The sequence below is a fragment of the Balaenoptera ricei genome, chromosome 6, assembly GCF_028023285.1.
Source record: "Balaenoptera ricei isolate mBalRic1 chromosome 6, mBalRic1.hap2, whole genome shotgun sequence".
NCBI lineage: Eukaryota > Metazoa > Chordata > Mammalia > Artiodactyla > Balaenopteridae > Balaenoptera > Balaenoptera ricei.
In genome coordinates, this window is record NC_082644.1 from 6,895,983 (window position 1) to 6,901,433 (window position 5,451).

A 5,451-nucleotide genomic window follows, 5' to 3' on the forward strand; every position below is an offset into this window, starting at 1 on the left:
ATGGACATATATACACTACCAAACGTAAAATAGATAGCTAGTGGGCAGCAGTTGCATAGCACAGGGAGATCAGCTCGGTGCTTTGTGACCACCTAGAGGGTTGGGATAGAGAGGGTGGGAGGGAGATGCAAGAGGGAGGAGATATGGGGATGTATATATATGCATAGCTGATTCACTTTGTTATAAAGCAGAAACTAACACACCATTGTAAAGCAATTATACGCCAATAAAGATGTTAAAAAAAATAAAAATAAAAAATCCAAACGCCATAAACAAACACAAAAGACAGGGAAAACTGGGAAAAAAATATTTGCAAAAATACTACTGAGAAGGCTAATTTCCCTAATACAGAAAAAAGTTATACCATTGAAGGAAAGAACAAAAATCTTACAGAAAAAAGAAAATCAAATGACATGAACAGACAAGTCACAAAAGTAGATATTAAAAATAACCCTTACCCATATGAAAAGATGTCTAACTTCGTTCAAGTTAGAGAAATTCAAATTAAATTACACAGAAATATTATTTCTCACAGGTTAGACTGGCAAAAAAATCAAAGCTTGACAAACGCACTCTTCTGTTGATGATGTTGAGAAACTAACATTCTCATACATTACTGGTGGAAATGCAAAATGGCACAATACTTATAGAATGGATTTTGCCAATATCTAACAAAAGGACTTATTCATTTAACATTCTAAAATTTACCGTAAATACACCTCCAACTACAGGAATAAAAAAATATATATATATATACATATATATATATATATATATATATGCATGCACAAGATTATTCATTACAGCAATTATAATTACAAAATATTGGAAATTATTTAAATGTCTAAGCATAAGAGTTGGTTTAATTAACCGTATTACAAACACTCAAAGGAGTACTATGCAGTTATTAACATATATACACTACTATATATAAAATAGATATACAACAAGGACCTACTGTGTAGCACATGGGACTATATTCAAGATCTTGTAATACCCTATAATGGAAAAGAATCTGAAAAGAATATATATATATATATGTATATGTATATATGTATAACAGCCACTTTGCTGTACACCTGAAACTGACACAGCATTGTAAATAACTATACTTCAATTTTAAAAAAAAAGAAAAAGAAAATGAAGATGTTTGTGAATTCATATGCAGTGATTTCTAGGACACATTGTGAAGTGAAAAATACAAATGCAAAACAGCATATACAGTACACTACTTTTGTGCTAGAAAACAGGGAAAGTAAGAAAGCATACATATTACTTGTTTTTACATTAAAAAAAAAAAGCATACACACACAGGAAGTGCAAACCAGCAGACAATGAGGTTGATTACCTACAAAGTGTGGCAGGAACTGAGACAGGCTACAGAAAGGAGTGACAATTCTCTGAGTTTTTGTAAATTTTGACTTTCTGGAAGCATGTTAATGTTGTTAGTAATCAAAAAGTAAAATTAAATTAAGGATGAGAAGGGAGTTCCTGATATTAAAGCAAATAGAAATAAATAAACCAGGATCTATTTCAAATGAATAACACTGTCACACTGGAGGAGGGTAGAGAACTAATCTATGTTATTAACAAATGTGGGGGGCTTCCCCGGTGGCGCAGTGGTTGAGAATCTGCCTGCCGATGCAGGGGACATGAGTTCGAGCCCTGGTCTGGGAAGATCCCACATGCCGCGGAGCAACTAAGCCCGTGCGCCACGACTACTGAGCCTGCGCGTCTGGAGCCTGTGCTCCGCAACAAGAGAGGCCGCGACAGTGAGAGGCCCGCGCACCGCGATGAAGAGTGGCCCCCGCTTGCCGCAACTGGAGAAAGCCCTCGCACAGAAACGAAGACCCAACACAGCCAGAAATAAATAAATAATTTAAAAAAAAAAAAAAAAAAAAAAAACAAATGTGGTATCTGACCATATGTCCTGTCTTGGGCAGACAGACAAGACAGATGAGAGAGAAAACTGCAAACAAATTCTGAACTCCCTCTAGTGTAATAGATTTGTTTATTGTAAGGATATAAGGGAAGCCATTCTATTAGGTATATCGCAGGATTGAGCAAATAAGCAAATGTATTTACATTGTTGGGAGCCAGAGATCTCAAGTGGGAGAAGGGATATACCAGCCAGAAATAGAGGTGGCAACCCTGTAGGAACTCACGATTTCTAATAACCATATGTGTGTGCGTGTGTGTGTATTGGAGTGTGCGTATGCATACATATATACACCTATGTCTGTGTGTATATATACGTATGTATACATGTATATAAATGCACATGCTTTTTAGTTTTCCTAGAAGTAAAGACACGCAGAAGCAATCAGTAGACCTAGTGCCCAGATGTATTGGGGTCTAATGCCATTATGCTCTAAAAGAAGCCAGTGCTTCCCTGAGAAATGTTTGATTCTAGGACTGAGGCAGAGTGGGTAAATGAACAACAGGGAAAACCATGTTCCAGAAAGTAAGAAAGCACTCAAAAAATGAGGAGGCATGTCATAAGAACACAGGACCCACCCTGAAGGGGCTTCAACTGGAGAAACCTGGAAAAATATGAGGAACACAATAATTAAGGAACAGTAATAGATTATAGACAATTGAAAAAGTGGAACCATGAGTCCATACCAATAATAAGTAGATAATAAAGTGAAGAAAGGAAAGAAGGAAGAAAGGAGGGAAGGAAGGAGGGAGGGAAGAAAAGTGAAGGGAGGGCTCTTGCTTATAGAATATTGGGAGTCAACTGGTAAATGTAGAGGGCGTGATAAAGAATTGGAAAAGCATAATTTTTCAGCCAAAGACTAGTTCAGGCAAACATCATCAATGGGAGCTAAATCAAGAGGGGGAAATTTGATGAGGAGCAGAGTATTTGCACGGACTTGAAACTTTTTCGCACAGATTGCTATTACTTGCAAGGAAAAAAAAATTAATAGCATCTTGCAAGGTAAGAATGGCGGGGCCTCTCTGCAGGACTCGATTTCAGGATCCCAATCCTTCGCCATCCTAACCGGGAGGGTATCAAGTCAACAACTGCAGGGCTCGGACACGCCCAGAGCCATTTGGGAGGCCTCCCAGACGCTTCATTTCTCTCGCTTGGGTTTACGGTGGGGCACGAAGAGCGTGAGATGAAATGCTGCAGAGGCTCTGGGGCTGCGGCTGCTCGCCACCCTCCGGGGCTGGGGAAACAGGGCCCCTCCAGGCCTTCCCAGCGGGCCAGTGGGGCAGCAGGGACACGGGCGGCTGCGCGCTCCGCGTCCCGGACCTGGGATCCAAAAGACGACGCCGGGCTCGTCTCCGCCACGTTCTGGATTTGAGGCTGAGGACAAATGCAATTTTTCTCATCTCCCCACGTCTGCGGCCGGAAGTCGCCTCCTGGGCTTTGCGCTTTTTTCAGTTTGGCCTGAGTTTGGGCCATTTGTGTGTGTGTGTGTGTGTGTGTGTGTGTGTGTGTGTCTTCCCCTCCTAAACCGAATTTCTTGAATGAGACAGTCTGATAAGAGCAAAAGTCCTGAAAGCGAATGGTTTCAAGTTCCAGCCTCGCTGCTTCCTGGCTGTGGAGATTGTTAAAGCTAAGTCTAGGATTTCTAATTCGCAAAACAGAAATAATGGAATAGGGGCTTGTGACCACTAAATATGTGTAGCAAACAAATAATAGTTGTGAGATATATTCAAATCGTCAAGAAGGTTATACTGTATTGGGGAGACAACCCAAAAGTGAACCATTTATGAACGTTGCTGCAGATGTGTGGCGATTTGGAGGAAGGCCTATATCTTATAGTGGGAGGGATGAAAAGGATGGAGAAGGAAAATGAGAACTTGTAGTCTGGGAGGCCTATCGATGTATAGCTATGAGATAATTGGTGAAATGCCTTTTAAAAAATATATGTATTGGTAGATGGCGGGTGAAAAGGCTGAGAAGCCAGATACTAAGGAGAAAAAACCTGAAGCCAAGAAGGCTGATGCTGGTGGCAAGGTTCAAAAGGTAAAGCAGGGGAAGCCCCACTGCTGCCCAAACCCTGTCCTGGTCAGAGGAATTGGCAGATATTCCCGATCGGCTATGTATTCCAGAACGGCCTTGTACAAGAGGAAGTATTCAGCAGCTAAATCCAAGGTGGAAAAGAAGAAGAAGGTGAAGGTTCTTGCTACTGTCACAAAACCAGTTGGTGGTGACAAGAATGGTGGTACCCGGGTGGTTAAACTTTGCAAAATGCCTGGGTATTATCCTACTGAAGATGTGCCTCGAAAGCTGTTGAGTCGCGGCAAAAAACCCTTCAGGAAGCATGTAAGAAAACTGTGTGCTAGCATCACTCCTGGGACCATTCTGATTATCCTCACTGGGCGCCACAGAGGCAAGAAGGTCATTTTCCTGAAGCAGCTGAGCAGTGGCTTGCTACTTGTGACTGGGCCTCTGTCCCTCAGTCGAGTTCCTCTGCGGAGAACACACCAGAAATCTGTCATTGCCACTTCCACCAAAATTGATATCAGTGGTGTGAAAATCCCAGAACATCTCACTGACGCTTACTTCAAGGAGAAGAAGCTGCGTAAGCCCAGGCACCAGGAAGGTGAGATCTTCGACACAGAGAGAGAGAAATACGAGATTACAGAGCAGCGCAAGGTTCATCAGAAAGCTGTGTACTCACAAATTCTGCAAAGAATCAAAGCTGTTCCTCAGCTCCAGGGCTATCTCTGCTCTGTGTTTGCTCTCACAAACAGAATTTATCCTCACAAAGTAGTGTTCTAAACGTCTTACAAAGAACCTAATTAAAAAACTGTCCATTTCAAAAAAAAAAAAAAAAAGTAATAGCTATACAATGGAGAGATGAGACGACACCCTGATAGGATCATCAAAGTTAACGCCACCAGTGAGAGGCAGATGGGCACGATGTCTTGAGAAGGATATAGCTTCCTCTATGTGATATTTCAGCTGAGACTGTATAACTTCAATCGAATAATGAAGAAACAGTAGACAAAAAAAAAACGAAGACTGCTCTGTTTTTTAAATGGGGGATTATACTTCAAAAATGTCAATGTTGTTAAAAGATAAAGAAAAGCTGTGGAAATGTTCCAGGTCAAAGGAGGTTAAAGAAACATGAGAACTAAATGCTATACTAGATCCTAGAGTGATCCTTTACTAGAGGAAAAATAATGTTTTATTGGAAATTATTAGGTCAATTGACAGATTGGAATACAGCTGGGGGATTAGACAACAGTTAAATATATTACAGTACGTGGTTACATAAATGAATATCCTTATTCTTTAAAAAAAAATACACGTAAAGTGTTAGGGGTAAAGGGCCATAATACATGAAATATGCTCTCAAACGGCTCAGAAAAATATTATGTAAATAGATGGATGGACAGATTAGATTGGCAGATTAGATGTATTAAATTATAGATGATACAGGTAGATGATAGATTGATAGATACCAAATAATAAAGCAAATGGGGCTAAAA

At 40.4% G+C, this 5,451-nt stretch overlaps 1 pseudogene; it reads left to right on the forward strand.

The window, feature by feature from the left end:
* Positions 1–3,889: 3,889 nt before the first annotated feature.
* LOC132367613 (large ribosomal subunit protein eL6-like) lies at positions 3,890–4,738 on the forward strand (annotated as a pseudogene).
* Positions 4,739–5,451: the final 713 nt, after the last annotated feature.